The sequence below is a fragment of the Cylas formicarius genome, unplaced genomic scaffold (genome assembly GCF_029955315.1).
Source record: "Cylas formicarius isolate icCylForm1 unplaced genomic scaffold, icCylForm1.1 PGA_scaffold_9__14_contigs__length_23061073, whole genome shotgun sequence".
In the NCBI taxonomy this organism is placed as follows: Eukaryota; Metazoa; Arthropoda; class Insecta; order Coleoptera; family Brentidae; genus Cylas; species Cylas formicarius.
In genome coordinates, this window is record NW_026844365.1 from 4,361,163 (window position 1) to 4,385,438 (window position 24,276).

Genomic DNA, 24,276 nt, shown 5'->3' on the forward strand with positions numbered 1-24,276 from the left:
ATGGCTGATACATTAACTCGAGCATTTTGTTTGCTACAAAAGTTACAAAAAATGCAGTATGCTTGCCTTTTCATTGTCTTAAGAACTATTAAAAAATAATGTATTCTCACTGGATACTTTTATAAAACCATTTTATTGTAGCTTGGTAAATATTGTATAACTGTCATAATAATAAAATAATACTTGACGGAATAACTGTAATAAAATTGTTTTATAAAAGTCATAATGAAACAAATCAAAGAATAAAATTACTAAGGGTTGTATAAACATTGTTTCAACGAGTTACAACAAACATTGCCCACGTACAAAACCGAATTTCGGTAATAAAAATATTTCTTCCTGTTTCGGCAAAAACCTGCGAATGGACAAAAGGAAATCATAACCGCGTTGCATTTAGTGTTCCGGTAAATTTCCGGAGGTTTAGTTTTCCGTTTCATAAATTTTTTATGAGGGCTAAGCCCATAGGGAAGAAAAATCGTTATATCCGCAGTATCTCGTATAAAACTCGAAGCGACCTACGAATCCGAATGGAAGGTGGTGCGAGGACAGCCTCACCATTTTTCAGTGCAAAACTATAATATAATAAAAGAATTCGACACAATGGAATTTAAAGTTTATTTTTTCAGATGACAAGACTGAATTGGGATTTGCCTGTGAAGTTTTAAGTAATTTCTTAACAAAACTTTCTATCTTTGCATCTTTGCTTATTATAATATCCGCATTGTTCGTCTAAAGTTGAGATATCCAGTTTTCTTGCCAGGAACAATGCACGCGCTAACTTTTGCTTTGTGCTAGTTTAGCAGATTTGCTTTTGTATAGTTATTAGAAAGATGTCGGCGCTGCGCAACAAATTGAATTTTAAAGTACCTCGCGTATTTCTCTCTCATTAAATTTACCATTTTCCATTTTATCAATTAAATTTGAGTGCTGTCATTTAACGCCCATGTTATTGTGGCGTGATGGTCAATTTATGGTCCACTCTGTCTTTATTTAGATTTTTATATTAAAGTTATAGATAGGCTGACGCCCAATAACAAATTACAATCCATCATCAATGAGCAAAAAAAAAAGAACACGTAAAATAATAATACAATATAAGGTAAAATACAAAAACAAAATGTAAAAAGTATAAAGGTGTTTCAGTAAGCCAAGGATCCTAATTTTGATTTTTTATTTTGGTGGAATACTCGTCCACACTATAGAAACAATTTTCAATAAGCAACACTTTAATACTTGTTTTGAACACCTCAAAAGCCATATGTCTGTACCTATCTGGCAGCATATTATACAAGCTTATTTATTTATTTATTTATTACAAAGGTGCATTAACATGAAGAACTAACTTCACAATTTACAAGGACACACTAACAATTATACCATTATTTAATTAACAAAGTAAAACTTATAAGTAAGTACCTACCTATATCTACGATAAGCAAAAAAAAACAATAACAATCAAACTTACCAAACTAAACCAAAACTAAACTGTATATTAAGTGCGTGAATTACAAAAAACAAATGTGAAAAAATAAGGAAAACAAATCAAAAATTAAAATAAATTAAAAATTAAAATAAATTTATAGAAAAACCCTAATTGCTTGATTTCGAAACGAATTAAGTGATAACGCAAAGATGTCAATGTGCGAAAAATAATTGTTGTAATGTCTATGTAAAAGAGATATTGGGGAATTGTTACCTAAGTTTGTATTAAATCTAGGCACGTAAAATAATGAAGGAGTTCTTGTTATAACGACTCTGGCATTGAAGGATAGCTTTTCCAACAGTAAAGGACAGTCAATCCTACTATTAATAATATTATGCAAAAATATAGCACTGGAGATAATTCTTCTAACAGATAACTTCAGTATATGGTAGAAATTAAGAATAGCTTCATACGAATGAGTTAGTAAGTTACGGTTAAATCTAAAATTTAAATGGAAAACAAACTTTTTTTGTATTCTTTCGATTCTGTCTATATATTTATGATACTGAGGACTCCATATCACACCGCCATAGTCAAGGTGAGATCGAACGTAGGAATTGTATAGAATAATAAGCGATTTGTGATCCTGAAATTCCTTGCTAACTCTTAATATAAAACCTAAATTTTTATAAGCTTTTTTTACTATATTCTCAATGTGGATATCAAAACTCAATTTTTCATCTATAGTTATTCCAAGATCCCTAATCTGCTCTACTTTTTTTATTTTTACACCATTGAATGTGTAGTCAAAGTTTATATCATTTATCCGCCTGCTGAACTTAAGACAGTAACATTTATCAATATTTAAAAATAGACGATTTTTTACACAGTATTCATAAAAACGATCAAGATGACAGTCGTTAAGGCTTTTCACGGGCGCGTATGATTTCTGATCATCTGCGTATGATGCTGATTTAGCAAAAAGAAAACATTTACTGACATCTGCGATAAACAATGAAAATAACAATGGTCCCAAATGGGACCCTTGAGGAATTCCAGATGTGATGCGGGTCGTTTGGGATTTTGCAGAATTCAATTCTACAAACTGAGTCCGAGGACTGATGTAGGATTGAAGAATTTTATAAAGACAACCGTGTACACCGAATTTTTTTAATTTGATCAACACTGTTGGGTGGTGAACCTTATCAAAAGCTTTTGAGAAGTCGGTGAACACGGCATCTATCTGCACCCTATTATCTAACGCCTCAGAAACATATAGTGAGAGATTGGTAGCAAACCGACCTACCCCTAAAAAAACCATGTTGTGTATCTCCAAGAGCATGTTTTAATTTGAAAAATAACTCATTCGTAATTATAGCTTCCAGCATTTTCCCTGGAACGGAAAGAATAGATATAGGCCGGTAGTTTGTGACGTCAACCTTGCTGCCACTCTTGTGCACAGGTATTATTTTGGCACACTTCCAAATAGTTGGAAACTGCCCTTCAGATAAACTTTTATTGTAAATAATAAAAAGTGGCTGCACTAAAGATTCAGCACATGATTTGAATAATATCGGGGGTAGGTAATCAAGTTAAGTTTAAAGTTAAGTCAAGTTAATGTTTAAAGAGTTTTTGTCTGATGTAACATGTCTGTGCTTTGGAACACATAAGATTTTTTGCACGTGTTGGATTACTCTGAGACACATCTTCAAATATATTAGTATGTTTGTGAATTTCTAAAAAATTATGGAGAATATAGATACAGGGCAGTGTCATTATCTTATATTTTTTAATTCTTATAGCAGTTTGCTGTATCCTGAATATTTGCACAGCATTGACAGAGTTTCCCCATATTATTGTGCCATATGATACGTCATTAGGGCATTTTGGTCTAGGCTCTACCTAATTTTTCCAAGGACGAATAAGTTTAAGAGATAAAATATTATCTTTCCAGTCAAGTCTACTATCAAGTGTAATGCCAAGTAATTCACTACTGCCGTTCACCGTTGTTGTATTTATCTAGGGCAAAAAATATTTTTTATCTGTCCGTATTTAGTTTCAAATAGTTATTTTTAAATAAATTGCTCTCCAGTTCCCCAATAATGTTGTACAGGTCATTCCAATTCGGACCATATAAGGTAAAACTGGCATCGTCCGCAAATAAAGCACATTCGACAGACCCCAAAAAACGGCATAGATCAGCAACATACACTATGGAAAATACAGGGCCGAGTACGGACCCACTGGAGACCTTCAGCAGTCTGTCATCGCCCACAAACTGTTCCCTGTCTAAAAAATACGATTCTGTTAGCTTATGGGTTCCACCGCGAAATCCACAGTCGAAGGCTTTGCTAAAGTCACACATTATCACCCCCACCCGATTTCCAGTCTCAAGATCCACCATCGCATCTCCCACAACCTTATTTATCGCTTGTATGGTAAGCGCCCCCTGTCTAAATCCAAACTGCTCATTCCCGAAGATATCCTGCACAAAAAAATTAACTATATGTTGCACTATGGATATGGAGCGATAGTCTCCGGGATTGTTAATATCACCGCTCTTGAAGATTGGAATAACTTTAGTAGTTTTTAAAGTATCTGTAAAAATGCCACAATGAATGCACTTATTAAAAAGAAGGTAAGTGGAATTACCAGAACATCTATAAGGTTTTTTGATATTGATATTGATTTTATGATCGTCAGAGCAACTAACGTCTCTTAGACTGAGAAACGATGCTTTTACCTCTAATTCAATAATAAAATTAAGTGCAAAAGAACTTTCATTAAAGAGTATGTGACTAATTAAACCACGTTGAAAGTCCGTATCAATATCAAGTGATTCTGCTCTCATGATAAACAAAGATTTACAACTTTGTCATATTTGAAAGGGAAAAAGATGGAAGCAATTTCAAGACAGAAGAGTCTCATCAATTTGGTCTATTTCTATACGGATATGATGAATTCTTTCTCGAAGTAAAGCAAAACTAAATTTACAAAGAATTTTAAGAGCATCAGGTTTGGACATCATGCGATATTTTAAGAAAACTAGAGAAAACGTTATGGTCTCTACAAAGTAATAAAAATGTTAGTGTACCGCGTAAAGTATATAAGTAACCAAACAATCTTAATCAGGACCTTTCGCCTATAGGGGCATCATCGTCCCAAATACTATATAACCCGTTTAAGTTAAGCCCCGAAGAAGCCAACATGGTGAGCAAGTTTGCTTTGTAAGCAACTGACGCACGAAAATTCCACAAGAATCCTTTACAGGTTAAACTTTTCGAGCTCACCTTCATAATATAGGAGTGCTTGTCCAAGGACCCTCTCTTGACGTTCTCGTGAGCACACAACAGCATCTCTGGGGTAGATCTTCAGAAGTACAGATATCAGGAGAACTATAGTGTATGAAACCAAAAGGTCATGTCCTTAAAAGTTTAAAAACTTCCACGCGTAGAACGAAAACTACGTTGCGTTTTAATTATCTATCCTCTAACTTTGCAGATGAAACGCGATAAAACTAAAAGCATTTGTTCGCTCTTTTTTTTTTTCGAGCTCTCTAAATTACGGGGTAGTTTAAACGTTCAGGGACGGCGGTCGCATAAAACGAGTGCAATTTATGCGGAACTGGGGGACCCTTCAAAACCCAGCAAGTTAAATAATAGGTCTCCATTATACCGGCAGCAGCGCTGCGGTCAGTTTTAAGGTCGGTAAGTGGCCTACTCTTTGCTGCTGGATGGGAGATGCATCATTAATAAAGCTAAACAAAGAGGCAATTACCGCGAAATTATTAACTAGTTTAACAACACGAAATCCGGGACAATATATTTTGAGGTACAGTATATATTACTCGAGTTGGCTCGTTGCCGGATTACCTTTGGGGAAGACTTTGCTTTTGTATTTTGCGCCGCTTTACTTCGCGGGACCGAGCGAAGTGAAAAATGCCAGCAAAAACGATAACAAATGTTCGCCTTAAAGGGGACAGAGGCATTCGAGTTTGGAATACTGTGTTGTGTTTACTAATGCGGGAGAGTTATAGTAAAACCTCTGAAAAGTGATTCCTCTCTTGATCATAGTAAAAATTATCTGCCAATTACGATCCTATCAACCTTTGCTTTTGAAAAACTGATTTGATTATTGATATTAAATTAATTATTTCGCCAAATCAACACGCATAGCAGGGCGATCTTATCAACGACCTGTCCGATAAAATTAAATGCAGATTATTTGAAAAATTGATAAATCTATTTGTTTCTACGAAGATGGTATCACGATTCAACACCAGCTCTCTAATAGGTGGTGTGCGCAAAATAATCGTACCCTCAACGTCTCAAATTGCAAGAAGGTCTGTTTGGGTGTAACTTTCGATTCATAGGTTTCGTTCGTTCAACACTTTGATGTTATTGTAAAATCTTCTCCTAAATCATTTCGTTTTGTTTTTCGTAACTGCTGAGCATTTTTTTGCTTTTAAGGTGTGTCTACCTAGAGAGAGGTACTTCGTATATCCTGACTGCTGACCATGGTCCTTGTATTTGATTTTCTTAAGCAGTAGTTACAGATTTTCGTAGCATTCTTTCATTTGCACGGAATGAGCAACAGGTGCAGAAGTAATAACATTTCCGTTGTGCAGAAGAGCAGATTTAAAGCTTCTTTTGGACGAGTCAATAAACATTCTACAGTCCTTAGAATTATAGTCTGCAAGAAATTTCTTTTTTAGGATTAGGAATATCGGTGCAACAAACAAGTTTGTTCAAATAGACTATAAATTCTGCTAAAATTTCGGAGAGATCCTTATGTAAAGCTAAGTGTGTCACTAAGTGTTTGAGTTCGGATTGTGAAAATAATTGTGGTGGCTGAGAAACACTCCATATATCAAAAACATCAAGGTATCTTCATCAATTTCAGGTTCACGAAACCTGGTGGTATCTTCTGCTAAATTGGCTGGATTCTCAGGTATTGGGACATCTGCGTCATGTGATACTGGCCTAGTTACAATGTTAAGGTACAATGATTTTCAAATTTTTAATATTATATTAACGAATATTTCACATTCATTATCATGGTGATTTGTTGGCTCCCTCCATATCGTAGGTATCCTAATATCTTGCAAACCTTCTACACATACCTTACAAACAATATGTGGTGCCCAAGGTCTATCTTGATCACCAATTTTTACTTTAAAATAAGCGTAGCATTGTTTTTCAAACAGGGATGTAATTTTACGTCTACATTTCTTCAACACATAAGAACCACACGCATATACGTATTTGGGATATTTTGACAAAGTCTTCATATTTTAAAGAGAAATTTAAGTGTACAATTCTCGCTCATCATTACACTCGCAATTACACGATAAACGGACTTTCCTTAAGACATGCCAAACAATATTTTACTGTTGGGGATTCCCATTATATTCTGTTAATTTATACCAAATGTATGCCAGTGGTGTAGCAATTTAAGTTTTTAGAATGTTATATAATGTTTCTATTTTTAAAACAATAAATATGACATCTCAAAAATTACTTAAAAAATGTTGCCTAACAGATACAAAACACATGTATGAAAAATATGAAAAATACCAAATAACAAAATCTTTGTTGGCTTGTGTAATTATCATTATTATTCAAAATAAATGAGAACTAAAAGTTCAGATTTTCACGAAATTATATATACTCACGTGACAATTGTTTCGATAACACCGTATCCCTATCAAATATATGATTTGTTTTGATTGATTGATTTTGATTTTCAACAAGAAAAAGTCACCTTAGTTCTATTATTATTATTATTATGATTATTATTATTATTATTATTATTATTATTATTATTATTATTATTATTATTATTATTATTATTATTATTATAGTTATTATTATTATTAACTTTCTTACAACTTTTTAAAGCTGCGGTAGTCATGATCATGTACCAAGAAAAAAAAACAATATCTGCTATAATATGCTTCTTCTCCTTCAATTCCAAACAACTTTTGTCTCCAATTTTTTTGATATTTTTTACAGGTTCAGAGTTAATGTCCTCTTTTGTTGTATGATCACAACAGAATATCTAAGATAATGGAAAGAAAGTAAAGATTTTTTTTCACAAATTTAAGAAACGATCTTTTAAATTTCCAAATCGCTGTATAAATAAAATTAGTAAAATGGTTTTATTAGTATTTGAAAAAAACGAAATTTTCTGTTGTTTCCGAACTTATATTAACTTTATTAACATAGCCAAAAATTTAATTTAAATCTTGAATGCCGCGAGGGATCAAAGGGTAGCTGCATCAAATATTTAGCACTTCTCGATTGCATTTGTTCGCTGAGAAAAAGAGCGGACTCTTCAGAGCCTCTCGCGAAAACACACAAGTGGGTGGAAGAGCGGCACGGGAAACAATGCAAAAAACATACTTGCAAGTTCGTGAGGAGCATCGCTACAGTGCGAGCGGGGAAACTATATTCCGGTTTAATCACAGTCCGGGAGGCAAGAAAGTTGGTTTTTGGTTCAACTCCCGGTATATTACTTCATTTTTTAATTCTATACGAAATTGACAAAAATGACGTTAGACCTTGAGTAAGTTTTGTTGTAGACAAAGGACTCGAATAACAGCTACGCTAAATCACTGGTCTGCAAAAAAAATTTTTTTTCTCTTCTTCTTGTTTTCATGCATGACTTCATCTTATTTTATGCTCTAAACACGGAATCTGATATACAAATAAGTACCACACGTATGTTTTTAATTTAATATTTATTTCATCAAAAAACAATATTATTAAAGTATAAATTATTATAAGGAAGTAAAAAAATCTGGCGGCTTGAGTTTTACAGTAAAAAATCCTAAATTATATTAACAAAAATTAATAAATATCGTCAGTTATTTAATTATGGAGTGATAGAATTCAAATTATTTCGTAGTTTTTTCCTCTTCATAGATTCCAGTGGAGTTTCTCGGTGAATTGACCAACAGAAATCGGCAAGCATTGCTGCTGACCATTTTCCATTGTAACGTTTTTCAATTTGCATTATATCCTGATGAAACCTTTCACCGTGCTCATCTAATACAGCTCCAAGATTTTCAGGAAAGAAATCTAAATGCGAGTCTAAAAAATGGATCTTGAGTGACATATTGTAAGTAGCCCCCGAATGATTTGTTGATATTTGTCAATTTTTGCGTTCCCAAGAAAATTATGACGCACCTCCACAAACGCTACCCAAGCTCTTTTCTGCTTTGCTCAACTTCGAATCAAAAACCTCATCCTTCATGAGCTCACGTATCTGCGGACCTACAAAAATTCCTTCCTTCAATTTCGCGTCACTGATTGGAAGAAATTTTGTTTTTAAGTATTGAAAACCTGCACCATCTTTATTCATAGCTTTCACAAAGTTTTTTATGAGTCCCAACTTTATGTGAAGGGGTGGCAGAAAAATTTTCTCGCATGGCACTAACGGTTAATGAGAAACATTTTTAAGTCCCGGAGTCAAACTTTTTCTTGATGGCCAGGTTTTTGCTTTGTAATGTTTGTCTCTTGCGCGCCTATCCCACTCACAAAGAAAACAGCAAAATTTTGTGTATCCTCCTTGTAGTCCAGTCAGTATAGCGACAACTCTTAAATCAGCACAAATATTCCATAGGTATTAAGAATATTTAATTTTCTCAAGTAATACCTCAAGGTTTGCATAATTTTCCTTCATGCTTGTAGCATGTGTAATGGGGACAGATGGGTATTTATTACCATTATGAAGTAGAACGGCTTTCAAGCTTAGTTTTGAAGCATCAATAAAAAGTCTCCATTCACTATAATCTTCTGGAAAACGTAGCTCTTGAAGCAGCCCTGCAGCATCATTACAATATACCAAATCATCTTCTTTGGTGAAGTAACTTGTAAACCTATCTTTATCATTATATTTATCATAAAAAATGTTAAAGGAGGATTTCATTGCCAACTAGTGAAATAAGATATTAAAAAAATTGCCAAAAAACTTTGTTTTAATTGGAAACAACCTATTTTTATAACCTTGTCATATTCAGAATTAAAAATTGAGGCAATTTTACATAAACTTGTATATTCTTAATATTTTCACTTTTTGAAATATTTCCTATTATACATTTGTCTAACACAAATAATACGATGTTCAGTTAGTGTAAGGTGGCTATGACGGCGTTTAAACAAAACAAGTGCTAGAATGCTGCTTGCGTATTATGTTTACCACAGGGGAAAACATTGATAAGTTAGAAAGTTACATATCGAAAAATAAAAACTGGACCCTGGAGAATTATATTAGAAAATTTCCATTAAAGAGGCGCCAAGATCTTCGACAGGATTTACCAACACTTTATATATATGGAAATTTGAAGAAATGAAAAAATGGACGTCGTCATATTTTGAATAATGATCTAGATCTAGATGTCAAAAGAAGAACGCTTCGAACGTACTTTTAAATAAACTAGAAGTCTTATGTCCGTAATTTATGTTCTGATATAAATTTTGGAGCACGATCCACATTTCAACTTATAGAATCCAGATTTTTGTGATTTAGATTTACTGTTTTTTTTTTTTTTTAATTCCCATGGTGCTTTCAGTTTTAAAAGCAATCTAAATTTGGCCGTAAGATTGCTTTTAAAACTGAAAACACCATAGGATTTTTTTTTAAAACAATAAAAACAAAAAACCAAAAAAATCCGAGAATTTGAAATGTGGATCACATTTAAGAAACGTATGAACGAATATAAAAGGGGGTATAAAAATGAAACTTCGGAGTCGAACTATGAGATTCGAAATAAACTGATCTAAAACCCCATTTTTAAGTTCCTCAATTTCCCTTTCTCATTTTAAATACTCCTCCGTCCTGCACTGTATATTTACACAATTTGCAGACCCTTAAGGGTTGGTCTACCTCTCATATGGCAGCTGCCTTTGTTCTACCTAATTCTACTACACCACGTCTCGTATTGGCCAACAAAGATTTTGTGATTTGTGTATGTTCGTAAGGTATGTTAGACAACAAATCTGCTAATGCTATTTCTGCATTTCAGAAAGCGCAAGACCGAATATATAATCTGTTTTTAACAAAGTGGTTCATAATGCCAAGACTGCTATTCTGAGGACTGTAGGCTTTTTATTCACTCATCGAAAAGAAATGTTTTTGCTTCTGTAGCTGTTGTTCATTCTGTTCCATAGTTGGTTGGATGATGGTTGATAACTTGTGAAGAGTGTTTTGGATCGTTGTCGTGTTCGCTAATAAAACGCAATGGAATGGCATTTTCCATTTTGCATAGATGCACAACATCCCTATAAACAAATCGGTCCATCGTATAATTCCAGGAGAAACAACCCTATGCCTTTAGCATGATTGTGTTCGGTATTTAAGATTAAACCTTGCCTTGTTTCATCACCGAATAGAACTATTTTCCATTCGTTGATAGTCCAAATGTCAAGCTTGTTTGTATTTTGTTATTAGTGCTAGTATATATCATAATAAATATATAATGACAAAACAAAGCTCTTTAGATGCTGATTGGTCATAGAGAATTATTTCAAAAGGAAACGCATTAATTTATATCATTCATTTCCTTTTATATCATCAGTAAATGCAACTTTTCCGGAAGGATTATGGTATTCACAAAGCCTAGTACTTGTCTTTTGTCTCGCTCGCCAGTTTTTACTTTAAAATAACCATAGTCTTGTTTTTTAAACAGTAATCTTAGGTCAACACGTTGCAAAACGTATCTGCAATGTTTTTACAAACCTCTCTTCAAGTAAAGCCACCATGTAGTGTTGAAATTTTTTAAACAATAAATATGACGTCACAAAAATTAATTCAAAAATGGTCCGTGATAAAAAAAAATACTTTTAGTCCCTATAAGTCTAATGCATAATCCTACTTTGTACACATATTTCTCGAAGTGTTGCTCTGCTGTTGTCCGATAGTGTATCTAATGTGGTCAATAGCATCTAATATATCAACCATATCATGGGAGACCCTAAACAGGCTGAAAGACGTAACAGCCCAAGACAACGCAATAGTAATGCACAGTTTTCGTAAAACAAGCTCTAGCAGTCTATTTACGTCACGCTCCGAAAATTTTAAATTAAAAGTGGAAACCACTTGTTCCAATTATTCAATTGTATAAAAACGAGGATGTGGGTCAAAATCGAATATTTTTAGCAGTAACTCACTTGCCAAATCGCAAGAAAATGTTTTCGGAAAAAATACCAACACAGTGCTCCACAGCGTAGGGAAAAACGGACAAAAATCCATAGTTTTGCCAAATATTTAATTAAGTCACATATCACTTATGTTTTTTTTTTCTAAAAAATGAACCGAGGTGGCTTTTGACTTGATGAAAATCCATTTATCAAAATAAATAAGAACTAAAAGTTCAGATTTTCACGAAATTTATCAAATTTGATAAAGACACGGTGTTGTCGAAACAATTGTCATGTAAAAATATATAATTTCGTGAAAATCTGAACTTTTAGTTCTTATTTGTTTTTTTTAATACAACACGAATCTACGTAACTGACCTAGTAAATTAAGTTTGAACTCGAGGTTACTTAATTAAAAAAATAATTTGAAACTTTTTTTGAATTTCTACACAGTTTCACATTATAAAGGTAGGTTCAAAATGGGTTTCAACTGTCATGAATTAGAAACTTGGTTATGGAAAATTTGTGCAGGTTGTTTAAAAATTTTCATTTTATCCTCTTGCTGCTGCATAAAATATGCAGGTGTCAATTGTGTCATTTCTATTACTGTATTTGTGTTTAAGCGGAATGACTTCCCAGTGTGTTCTAAAAGATATTTGCGTACTTCTTTAAGGCGAACTTAATTCATGAAGTGTTGACAAACCAAAACAAAGTTTTTCTGCAGAAATAACACATTTAGTTATTGAATTGGTTTCGCTTAGAATATTAATAACACCGCCATCAAACATTGTAAAAATCATTTTAAATTCTACCTTGGAGCCATTTTTAATGTTCTCATATTTTTAATTGTCCTTTCATTTTGGAGTCCTCTGCTCGAAATAAATTGCCATTTTCATACACAAACACGCCGTTGTCATACTCCGCCAACTTAAGTGGTGCCAAGACTACCAGAAAGAAATATTCATCCGTCCTCCTTATATCCCACTCGAGCACTTCTTGCTTGTAATGGCTAACCACTGCCACCGCAAGAGCTTTTTTCTAATATTTCCTGTAAATAATATTCCCCTGAGATTCCTGTTACTTCTAATTTGGCAGGTAAAATTTGATTTTATTTGTTTTTTAAAATATGTTTACTCATGAAAAAAATGGATAACGCTTAACACTTACTTAACTTAACTTCAGACTAGGTCCAGGCATATCTTCGTGTTCTTGATACATTAACAAGTTCACAAGAAGTGAACAATCACAACTGAGCCCGTGACCGTGACGCTATAAAAAATGCGACCTATTTCTATTTTGTTGATAATATGGGACAGCCACTTCCTCATTCGTTTATAAAAAAAAAATTCCCGCAGACAGAAAAAAATGTACCAAGGTTATGGTAGTTCATTGTGGCGGCTAATATGAAAGATAAGTATTAAATTGTTCTATAAGTTTAATAATCTCAGGAGTGGTTTTCAATGTTTTTTGGATTTTGGATTCTATCAAAATTGTTCTAACAGTTTCTTTTCAAACGACAAAGTTATCTTGATAACATTTTAATTGGCTATAACTTTTTTGATTTGAGAGATATCAGCCTTAAGAGAAAACAAAATGTAGGGTTAACAGCCAAGTTTTATTCTAACAAAACACCATCAATTTTCTGACATCATATTTTTTGAATGGAGCACCCTGTATATTATATGTATTTAATAAAACATCTTATTCGGATTATAATAGTCCACTCGTTTTTGACAAATCGGCCAAAATGGGAAATGTTTATATAACTTCAAAGAGTGCCCGGACTGACAAACAAACATATGTTTATGATTGACATATTAGTAAACAAGGTTGATGGTTGAATTATTGTCCAGGTCATTATTGTTAAAATGATTTTTCACGAATTCAGCATCGGTGATATGCTTCAAGTAGATCTCCCTCAAAAGAGGGACTTCCAAGGAATCATAATGTTTTCAATGTAGAAAATAAGGCAAGAAATTAGAATTCTATGCTATGACTGGAGTAGATAAAGAGACAGGTATTTCTCGGGGAATCAATCGATCTAAATGGAGAACATAACATTACCGCCTGTGGAAATGTCTTTGAAAAATTGATATTGTATCTATTAATTAATAATCTGCATCTTTGTTTGACAGATGGCATGGTAACCAAGTTTTGCGACAGCTACTCAGAAAAAGGTCGTGTTATTTAGAGGGCTTCAAAAAACCAAGATTTACACAGTACACTTAATTTCCAAGCGAGTCTCTACTTAAGCTACATTTTTTTTGGTGTTACGTGTGGCACCAGTGTCCACAAAATAAATGTTCATAAAAAAACGTTTTTTCAATTCGCCTGATTTTGGGTTTTTCGCTAGCAAACCATATTCAAAGCAAATAACAAAAATTCCAAACGAGTCAGTGACGTACACCTCTGCGATAATAATATCTGACTGGATATCTTCCTTGGCGGCATTGGAATCACAACTTTAATCTAGTAGAAGCAAAAGTAGCCCTTCGTCATTAGAAATTTTGTGTAGAACTTAGGGGCGTACAATTTTTTTGTAAAACCTATCATTTTTAAGAGACGAGCTTCCGTTATGCTTGGACGCACTTGACTGCGATTGAAGATTTCATCAGTTTTTAGAATTTTAGACAGTCCCATATCAGGAAATAATATTATGAGGGCATTAAAAAACACTGTGCGGCGACAGAAATTTAGAAAAAAAATTAAAAACCTAACTCACCTTTTCATCTGCCTTCTCCGTTTTTATACCCTTACGATCACTTTTTCGCAAAACCGGCCGATGTTTCACACGGTCGTCAATGCGGCACTACCGCAAAACAGTGTTTTGTTTCCTTCGGATGTGCGAACAATCCGCACTCGCGATAAGGACGCCGCCGGAGGCGTCGAAAAAGTATCTTCGCTAACGAGCGAGGACTCTTAAAAATCCCCAGACACTTGAACACGCGCGAAAATGAAAATGATGCGAACACACGGGACGCTAGGTGCGACGTTGCCAGACGGCGAGAAAATGCGTTTTGCGCTGCGTAAATTTAAACGGGGGAAAAGTGAATGACAGGAGAAATGCAGTTACCTCGCCGACGGGGGTTGCGGGTTTAAATTTTATCAGGTCGGCTACCGTCTGGATCATGCCTGACACGTCTGCGGCTTTTGTATGCTGCTCTGCAAATAAAATAAAACAAAGATAGATCGAACGTGAAAATCATCGGTCTAATTATTGAAAGAATCTGACAATTCTTACTTGGCATTTTCAACTTCTACTACTATATTCAAATATTCACGCTGATTTTGATTTGATAAAACCAATCATCAAAGCACTTTTCAATCGCTCCTTCCGGTATCAAAAATCGTTGCCCACCTAACTTATTCTCAATGTATGGGAATGAAAAGAAGTCATTAGGTACTAAATCGGGACTATATGGTGGATGACCCATCAAATCGACGTTTTTAATGCTCCAAAAGATTTTTGTTTGCACTGATCGGCGAGATTGCCGTAGTGGAGAGTGATTCGTCTTCGGCGGTTGGTTTTTGTTGTTGCGACGTGGCCAGTTTTCCTGAGCTGATGTCAAATTGTGTGGAATCCAAGTCCATCCAAAATTATATGTATGCTGGTCCCACTAATGCCCAAAAATACTTCAATCTCATGGTAAGTCACATGACGATCCTGTAAAATCAATTTCCGCACTGCATCAATGTTTTCTTGCACAACCACCGATTTTCGACGATCTTCACGAAATTCATTCTTAAGAAAACTACGACCACGACTGAAGTCCGAAAACCAGCGATAAACGGTAGTCCTAGATGGTGCTTGAACTACAAAAGTCGAATTAAGTTCATCGATGCGTTGCTGTTGAGTTAGCTCCCGATTAAGTTCAATTTTTAACAGTCACATTTTTTAAATTTATCACAAAAACACAAACAACACTCTTTTGGCGAAACCTAACTGAGTAAACCTAACATCAAAATGTGAAACTTCCCTATAAAACGTTAGTCAACAGATCAGACCAGAATCGTGCATTTCCATGACGATGAAGGTGCCAATACGCCTTATTATTGGTTTTTATGTGAAATTGGTTGAAGGGTACAGAGCAAAAATCCCGATTTTGAAATAAATTAAAATGAACGAAGAGTTGTGTAAAACAAACAATTTATGAGCTGTTAAAGAATGCTATGAAATTGAAGACCAAAGGCTTCAAGTACGCGTGGAGCAGCAATGGACTTGTTTTTGTCTTTGAACTTATACTTCTTTAGAACTTTTGATATGTGTGACAGTGATGTTTTGAATGTAACGAAGGCATGTGTGAGATTGCTTTAATCTTCGTTGCTTTTGAAAAGTAATTCGTGATGGAACGCATAATATCTTTAATGTGGAAACTATTAAAGAGAAGAGCAGAGGTAAAGTATTTTAATTCTGGGTTCAATGACTCGAGGTGAGACAGTTTTTCTGTAAACAAAAGAGTTGGTAACCGGTGATTTTCGGGCCGGATGGTGATGTGACGATGCATTAAGGTATCGGTCTGTGTGCAACCTACACACAATGACCCAATGTTAGGTATGATTTTCTATTGATGAGAATATCTAAGAATAGGAGGTTGTTATTAGTTTCTATTTCAATGCTAAAACGTATGTTAAGGGGTACAAAGTTTAAATGTCCAAGAAAATCTATTATTGGTGTTCGAAAATTTCAGCGTCATAAGAAAAATATGTTCCAGACAAGCATTTTTCTACCGCATATCAAAAGTTCTCAAGAAATATTGACGTTATATATATATATATATATATATATATATATATATATATATATATATATATATATATATATATATATATATATATATATATATATATATATATATATATATATATATATGATGACACTATATTCCGGGATATCATCCGTTCGCTCGTTGAACTCCGACTGGAATCCTGCATCCGACTGGAATCCTGCAGACGTTTCGCCAAAATCTCACTTGGCATCTTCAATGCTCGCGCTCCGAAAACACAGTGTTCGAAGTGTTTTCGGAGCGCGAGCATTGAAGATACCAAGTGAGATTTTGGCGAAACGTCTGCAGGATTCCAGTCGGATGCAGGATTTGCAGGATTCCAGTCTTAGTTCAACGAGCGAACGGATGATATCCCGGAATATAGTGTCATCATATATATATATATATATATATATATATATATATATATATATATATATATATATATATATATATATATATATATATATATATATATATATATATATATATATATATATATATATATATATATATATATATATATATATATATATATATATATATATATATATATATATATATATATATATATATATATATATATATATATATATATATATATATATATATATATATATATATATATATATATATATATATATATATATATATATATATATATATATATATATATATATATATATATATATATATATATATATATATATATATATATATATATATATATATATATATATATATATATATATATATATATATATATATATACATGAATTTATCTTTGAAAGGACTATCCAAGAATGCAATAAAATGTAGGGTGTTCTATTTAAAAAAAAATTACTTTGTTTCACCACCCTGTATAAGTGACGATTAGTAAAATTTAAAAAAATCATTTTAATAGAAACAACTTTTGTATTTAATTTTTTTTTGTCAGCCCCTTAGGTTTCGAAATAAACAGGCCACCCTGTACAGGAGAGCCAAAAAATTTACATAGAATTCCCTGTGTTCCCTTCGGCAATGCGTCATCCGGTATACCGATACCAAAATTCAGAATATTGAAATAAGTCCTCCTTGACATAAGTCTAATAGGTTACCCTGTATAATAAAATAATAACGCTAAAGGCAAATAATAAAAACCCGATGCTAGAGCCAATAAAATACTCGTATATCACTGAAAGTTTATAGATAAATACATAGTTAAATGATAAGGTTAAGGTTAAATGTGGGTTTGTTGCCGTTTTTACGCCGAATTGAGTGGCATTTTCTTACTTCAATAATTTTCGAGAAATGAACCAAACACATATTTTTGGAATTTATCAAAAGCGCCTCGAAAAAATTAACAAATCTAAAGTTGTTTTTAATATTAAGCCCAATATTTATGTTTCGGGAAAAAAAATAGTCGACTTTGTTAGCTGACCGTGAGAGACTATTTTAAAACAAATTAGTACGGTTCTGTCATAATCAGAAATTCTTTAATTTTCGTGAAAATATTGACCGTAATTAATCATAATAAAAGATATCCATCAAATAATAATAGACATATGGGGAATTAAGGTCCTAAACATGTACAAGCCACCTAATACCCAGTGGCCAAACGATTCTTTAACCACTCTACCTCACCCAGCAATATATGCTGGAGACTTTAACAGTCCCAATACACTATTAGCATATGCCGCAAATGACACCAATGGGGTAATTCTCTCAGAATGGGCGGAGACCGCGAATGCCCACCTAATATTTGACGCCAAGGACAGAAAATCGTTCTATTCTGCGAGATGGAGTAGACAATATAACCCGGACTTATGCTTCGTTTCTTCCGACGAATCCGGTAGGCCTCTAGACATAGCCAGGAAAGTCCTGGAGGACTTCCCACACACCCAACATCGACAGATTTTGCTGGAGGTGGGTCACCAGATTCCAATCATAAGATCTTCTCCACGCCCTCGATGGAACTTCAGCAAGGCCGATTGGGCAGCCTATACTGCGGACTTGGACAAACATGTCAGATGGATCCCACCTACTCCCGGGAACTACCGCCGATTTGTCGGAGCGGTGGTTGCAGTGGGTAAGAAGCACATACCAAGAGGTTACCGGAAAGAATACATTCCGGGGTGGACGGAGGAAAGCGATAGACTATACAAGGAATTTATGGAATCTGGCGACACAGAATTAGCTGACGAACTAATCGAGAGCCTAAACAATGACCCTGGAGGAGATGGACTTTAAATATTCCAGCCGCAAGGCCTGGTCCCTCTTAAGGAAACTTGGTGGCAGCACCAGCATCACTAAACCCAAGGAAACAATCTCGCTCAATAAAATCGCTGAACACATAGTCCACACAACCAGATATACACAATCCTGAGGAAGACCGTCTCTGCCAACCCGCCTCCTGCTCAGTTCACTATGGATGAAATATACGATACTATCGGAAGTCTAAAGACAGGGAAGGCCCCAGGCTTTGACAGAATGCGCAATGAGGCCGGTATTGACAAGGAATACCGGCCCAAATGCCAGAAAATGGCTACAAAGATTTTTCAACAGTATCTTGCAACCGGGAACTCTCCCTCCCGAGTTCAAAATAACAAAAATTATTGCACTCCTAAAACCGGGGAAACCGGATCATCTTCCAAGTAGTTACCGCCCCATCGCGCTACTTAGTGCGACGTACAAGATGCTGGAACGACTTTTATATAACAGAATAAGTTCTGAATAACGTCCCAGTCGAGCAAGCTGGCTTCCGCCCGAGTCGCAGCTGCTGTGACCAATTCCTTGCCCTTACCAATTACATCGAGAAGGGATTCCAAGAGGGATTGAAAACTTCAGTGGTCTTCGTGGACCTTACAGCAGCCTACGACACTGTGTGGAGGGAGGGGGTGCTTATAAAACTGCTAACTACCACTCGATGCAGCAGGACGACCAGCCTTATTAATAATATGCTCGTTAACAGACGATCAATAAAGCACAAAAAGAACACTCAACAACGGGTTGCCCCAGGGATCTGTGCTGGCCCCTCTACTATTTAACCTGTATATTGCGGATCTGCCTCACACCACGTCCAAGAAATTCGGGTATGCGGATGACCTTGCGATTGCCGTTCAACACAAGCACATTCCCGCAACAGAAGATATTTTAACAAATGATCTGTCCAGACTGGCAGTCTATTTTCGAGAATGGAGATTGAAACCTAGTATGAGCAAAACTGAGTCTTGCTGCTTCCACCTTAACAACAAAATGGGCAACGTAGGGCTCAGTATATATTTCGGCGGTGCACTCCTCCACCATAATTCAACCCCTAAATATCTTGGTGTCACCTTGGATCGGACTCTAACATACAAAAAACACCTCACCAACACGGCTGCAAAACTGAAAAAGAGAAAAAATATCCTACACAAACTTGCAGGAACTACATGGGGTGCTGCTGCAGACACCCTGAGAACTTCAGCCCTCAGTCTCGTCTACTCTGTAGCAGAGTACTGCGCGCCCGTATCGATCAACAGCAGCCACACTAAACTAGTGGATGTACAACTAAACTGCGCACCATTTCGGGCACCATAAAATCCACACCGTTGTACTGGCTACCCGCCCTAAGCCATATCCAGCCACCGGACCTTCGCCGCTCCCGTGCCCTGCTCCGAGAATACAACAAAATAATAAGCAATCCGGATCTTCCCATAAACGAAGACTTCCCAGCTGGGAGACAACGCCTGAAATCGAGGCACTTGCCTATTGCCACGGCTATCGATCCTGCAAACTCACATTTCAATGTTAAAGAAAGCTGGCAACAAAGGTGGCTCCAGGCCGCGCCCCCTGAATGGCACCAGGTTCTTAATGTGAACAAGCCACCAAGTGGCTTCGATTTGCCCCGTAACATTTGGTCGAAACTAAATAGACTTCGCACGGGCCACGGGCGCTGCGGTGATTCACTTTTCAAATGGGGAATAAAGCAGTCTCCTCAATGTGACTGCCAAGATGGTATTCAGACGATCCGCCATATCTCGACCGAGTGTCCCAATCGCGCATACCCCGGCCCCCTCTCAGACTTTGTTGGACTCCCTAAAGAGGCTATCCAATGGCTGGATGGACTGGACATCGCTCTCTGAAATTATTTGTTCTATTTGTTCTATTTTTATGTCTATATTGTGTATTAACGTAGCATACTTGTTGTGTTATGATTGTGTATATGTATAAGGTTGTTCGGAAAGTCATTTCGTTTTTTCCCGTCAGAGGACTTAATTACGTTTTTTCGAAACCAACTTCACACTTAAGCCGCATAACCATTATATGTTTTAAGAGCTGATAGTGCAAGGCTTGTGTGTGAAAAAGTTCTATTAATTCTACGCAGTAGTTTTTGGTTGGTGCCCTTTTAAATATGGAGAGCAATAAGCAGCATTTTCGTCATATTTCACTTTTTTACTTCAGAAAAGGTAAAAATGCTGTCCAAGCGAGAAAAGAATTGACGGATGTGTATGGAGAAGGCGTGTTAACAGTACGCCAGTGCCAGAACTGGTTTGCAAAATTTCGATCCGGCAATTTTGATGTCGAAGATGCACCACGGTCTGGAAGGCCGGTCGAAGCTGACAAAGATGCGATAAAGGCATTAGTTGATGCAAATCGGCGAATAACCACACGAGAGATCGGTGAGAGATTAAATTTGTCGAATTCGACTGTTTATGGCCATTTGAAAGGCATGGGCTTAACCTCGAAGCTCGATGTGTGGGTGCCCCATGTCCTTACGGAGCGAAATTTGTGTCGTCGCGTTGACGTGTGTGATTCGCTCCTCAAACGTCAAGAAAATGATCCATTTTTGAAGCGGATTATTACTGGGGACGAAAAATGGGTTGTATACAACAATGTTAAACGCAAGAGGTCATGGAGCGGAAAAGATGAACCGGCTCAAAGCGTGTCAAAAGCCAACATTCACCAAAAAAAGGTGATGCTCTCCGTTTGGTGGGATGTCAAAGGAATCGTTTTTTTTGAGCTTTTGCCGGACAATACAACGATTAATTCAGAAGTCTATTGTCATCAACTGGACAAATTGAATGATTCACCTAAAGAGAAGAGGCCCGAATTAATCAACAGGAAGGGTGTAGTGTTCCACCAGGATAATGCGAGACCTCACACAAGTTTGGTCACTCGCCAAAAACTTTTATAGCTTGAATGGGACGTACTGCAACATCCACCATATTCTCCAGATCTGGCGCCTTCCGACTACTATTTGTTCCAGTCCCTGCAAAATTTTTTGGATGGCAAAACGTTTACCTCAAATGAAGGTGTCAAAAACCACCTGAACCAGTTTTTTGCCAGCAAGGACCAAAACTTTTATGAGAGGGGAATTATGTTACTGCCAGAAAGATGGCAAAAGATGTTGGACCAGAATGGCCAATATATAATTTAATAAAATATTTATTCATTATACGAAAACTGTCTTTCATGTTCCCCAAAAAAAACGAAATGACTTTCCGAACAACCCAATATATTTTCGTATCTAGAAATATGTGTCCATTTATGTTGTATAGAGTGTGTAAAGCGCCATACGTTAAATAAATTTGTTACATATTAGTATAGTTAAAATATCACTGTAATGATCAAGCGAATTGTAATCCGGGTATAGTATAGTATAGTATAGAAAAATATTCTGGGCAAGTAAGTTCACCAAGTCAACTATCCCACAAGACTTCAACATCAACACCTCCTCTCCGCGCAGACTCCATCCACCCTAAATTTTTAAATCATTTGCAAATAGTTGAAAGTTACAATTAATTTTATCAGAAAGGTCGTTGATAAAGATCGAAAACAATAATGGTCCAAGATTAGAACCCTGAGGAACGCAGGATATTGCAACAAACTGTGCCGTAGTGGATCGTCCTGTTATGAAGTCGTGTTGATTAGTGGAAATCAGAAGATGATATGACGAGCCACGCGAGCGCAAATCAGTTTTTCATGGGCTTTAGCAAAGGTTAGCAAACGATAAGATTACTACAAAAATTTTACAAATTTTACAGTTACGTATGGTGGAGCATATATGTCATAATCAAAATATTTGAGTCTAGTAAATATCCCTTTCAGTTGAAAACGTCTATAGTCACCTATATATAGATCGGATCCCGGTAATTATAGGCTAGTTAGTGAAATATCAAAATTAGGTAAAATATTTGAAAAATGAACTTGACAAAATGAATTATCTAACCGAGAAGCCTCAATTTACCAAAATAGGACCTCTATTATTTAATTTATATATAAATGAATTGCGAAAGCTAATCGTGGGGGCAGGTTTGTTTGGGGAAGACACAGTGGTTGTTTTTGGAGATTCTTGAAAAGGTGTGGAGAATGGTTTAAAAATACTGAAAATGTTTTAAACTATCCTTTAATATAAATAACATGAAAAAATCATCCCAACTTTTCAGAAATATTTATTGACACTTTAGTAGAACCAATCAACGGGACTAATGCTATAAAATACTTGGGAATTATGGCTGATAAAACCCTTGAATTAATGTAACAAAACCAATTGAATTGAAAAATAAAAGAAAAATGATATTACTTACTATTGATGGGGGTATTCCCGAGAGTTTGGAAACAGAATATTCCCTGTACACGATTACGTTCAGACTAACGATTCGACGATTTGGAAACCTTCTGCGATACTCTTGTAAAAGCCGCATACAAAATGAATATCTGCTAATTCTCTATTTGAAAACAACTCCATCAGATTTAAATAGCTTATTTTTCATCAACAATCAACCTTCTTTAAAATGAAACGTTTATCATTTTTATTAGAAAAATTTGCTTTACAGTTGATGGTTTCATTTGTCTTTCGTTAATAAAAGGATTTATAAGAACAATCCAAGTAAAAACTATTGTCCAAAAATGAACAAAATTGAACGCTGTCAAATAATTGACATTTAATTTTTATTTACCCAGCAACACAAACAAATGAAACGCGTCATTAACTTCCAAGGCTTACTAATGTTTATCTGCAGCTCGATTGTAAACATGAAAATAAAAAAAAAATAAACTTGACCTGCTTCCTGCATGTGTAAGGAAATTAATTAATGTTGGCTACAATAATAATAAATATATAATAATTAATAATTAATCCTCGGAGAGTCACAACTCGTAAGTATTAAATATTGTGCCTCCTTGGCCAACTCTTCTTCTTTCCAACCTCGACGCCATTAGGTCAGCCGAGGGCTAGTGGTTTTTCATTTCGGAGATGTCATATACTACCTATTCCCCGTCTGTTATCAGATAAGCAGAGCCGGGACTTCCAAGACCCCTTACAGCAAGAAACTTCGCCAAAGGGTAACCATCTTGAACCAACGCCGTTCGTTGTTTCTAAGAAAGAAAGAAAAAAAGAACAGAAGCAGGCGGTGGCGGAACGTACTCCAAATAACAGCATATTAGATGAAGGGGAACTCAGAAGCGGAAAAAAAATTTAAGGCCAACCAACAAAGATATAATTTAGCGCACCCTGCCATCCCTAAACTGGAATTTAAGACAAAGACGATCTCAATCCTGAATGACCTTGAACGTTTTCACTATGACTAAAAAAATGTATCTGTCCATTAAATCTATAATTTGGAGCATGCATATCAAAGGCCTGGGATTTTCGGCAAGAACATGACCATGAGTGTAGAGTCAAAGTCAATGGGATTAGCTCAAAAGCATTTATAATCAAAAGGATCACAAATTTATTATAAAACCAACAATGATTTTCAGTCAAACATAAAATACTAGAGAAAAAATACCAGGAGCATCAGTATCTTGTCCGACATTAGTTATGTTGATGACACATTAAATTTAAGGCTGCAATTTCAAAATTGATGGCAACCGTTGGCTTTGGGCTGGATGAGTTTCTAATGCACCCGACCTTGATGTGTCCGTTGACGTTTATATTTTTAAACGTTGCGGTGGACCGTGTGTCGTTTCGATGCAAGGGCACGAA

At 35.4% G+C, this 24,276-nt stretch overlaps 1 protein-coding gene across 2 annotated transcripts in view; it reads right to left on the reverse strand.

Moving 5' to 3' along the window:
* Positions 1 to 24,276, reverse strand: part of LOC132707442 (octopamine receptor beta-2R-like) — a 93,313-nt gene that overhangs the window by 46,219 nt on the left and 22,818 nt on the right. The window contains exon 1 of one of the 2 annotated variants that reach the window (XM_060679306.1): positions 14,288 to 14,548. The exons of the other annotated variant lie outside the window; for it this stretch is intronic. The gene's annotated coding sequence lies outside the window, so the exon portion shown is untranslated. Of the gene's footprint in view, positions 1 to 14,287; positions 14,549 to 24,276 lie in introns of those variants that run through there. 2 annotated transcript variants of the gene reach the window in all.